The sequence below is a fragment of the Trichechus manatus genome, unplaced genomic scaffold (assembly GCF_000243295.1).
Source record: "Trichechus manatus latirostris isolate Lorelei unplaced genomic scaffold, TriManLat1.0 scaffold00053, whole genome shotgun sequence".
NCBI lineage: Eukaryota > Metazoa > Chordata > Mammalia > Sirenia > Trichechidae > Trichechus > Trichechus manatus.
Genome location: NW_004443989.1, coordinates 13,119,663 through 13,121,044, shown reverse-complemented (window position 1 = coordinate 13,121,044; position 1,382 = coordinate 13,119,663). Strand labels below are relative to the sequence as shown.

Here is a 1,382-nt window from a genome sequence, read left to right as displayed (position 1 = left end):
GTCACCTGATCTTCAACAAGAGCCCAAAGTCCATCAAATCAGGAACACAGAGTCTTTTTAACAACTGGTGCTGGCAAAGCCAGATGTCCTTCTGCAAAAAAATGAAGTAGGACCCATACCTCACACCATATACAAAAACTAATTCAAAATGGATCAAAGACCTAAATATAAAGCCAAAAACTGTAAAGTTCATAGAAGAAAAAATACGATCAACACTTGGGGCCCTAATACACGGCATTAACAGGATACAAACCATAACCAACAACAAACTCCAGAAGATAAGCTAAATAACTGGAATCTTCTAAAAATTAAACACTTCTCATCAAAAGACTTCACTAAAAGAGTAAAAAGAGAAACTACAGACTGGGGGAAAAAAATTTGGACAATACAAGTCAGACAAAGGTCTAATCTCTAAAACCTACAAGAAAGCCCAACACATCTACAACAAAAAGACAAATAATCCAATTAAAAAATGGGCAAAGGAAATGAACAGACACTTCACCAAAGAAGACATTCAAGCAGCCAGCAGACACATGAAGAAATGCTCGCAATCACTAGCCATTAGAAAAGTGCAAATCAAAACCACAATGTAACACCATCTCACCCCGGTATTACTGGCACAGATTAAAAAAAACTGAAAACAGCAAATGTTGGAGGCTGCAGAGAGATCGGAACTCTTATGCACTGCTAGCGGGAATGCAAAATGACACAACCATTTTGGAAAACATATAGCGCTTCCTTAGAAAGCTAGAAATAGAAATACCATTCGATCCAGCAATCCCACTTCTAGGAATATATCCTAGAGAAATAAGAACCGTTACACGAATAGACATATGCACACCCATGTTCATTGCAGCATTGTTCACGATAGCAAAAAGACAGAAACAATCTACATGTCCATCAACAGATGAATGGATAAACAAACTATGGCACATACACACAATGGAGTATTATGCAACGATAAAGAACAATGATGAATCTGTGAAGCATCTAATAACGTGGATGAAACTGGAGGGCATTATACTGAGTGAAATAAGTTCATCACAAATGGACAAATATTGTTAAAAACTTATGAAAAGATTTACACACAAAAAGAAATAATCTTTGCTGGCTACAAAGGAGGGAAAGTGTGGGGGGAACACTAAATAGATAATAGATAAGTGGTAACTTTGGTGAAGGGTAAGGCAATACACAATACTGTGGAAGCCAGCACAACTTGTACAAGGAAAGGTCATGGAAGCACCACAGACACATCCAAACTCTCTGAAGGACCAAATTGCTGGGCTGAGGGCTGTGGAGACCAATGTCTCCGGGACCATCTAGCTCAATTGGCATAATATAATTTATAAAGAAAATGTTCTACATTATACCTTGGTGAGTAG

At 37.8% G+C, this 1,382-nt stretch overlaps 1 pseudogene; it reads left to right on the top strand.

Annotated features, from left to right (window-relative positions):
• Positions 1 to 1,382, top strand: part of LOC111820841 (ret finger protein-like 4A) — a 21,869-nt pseudogene that overhangs the window by 19,369 nt on the left and 1,118 nt on the right.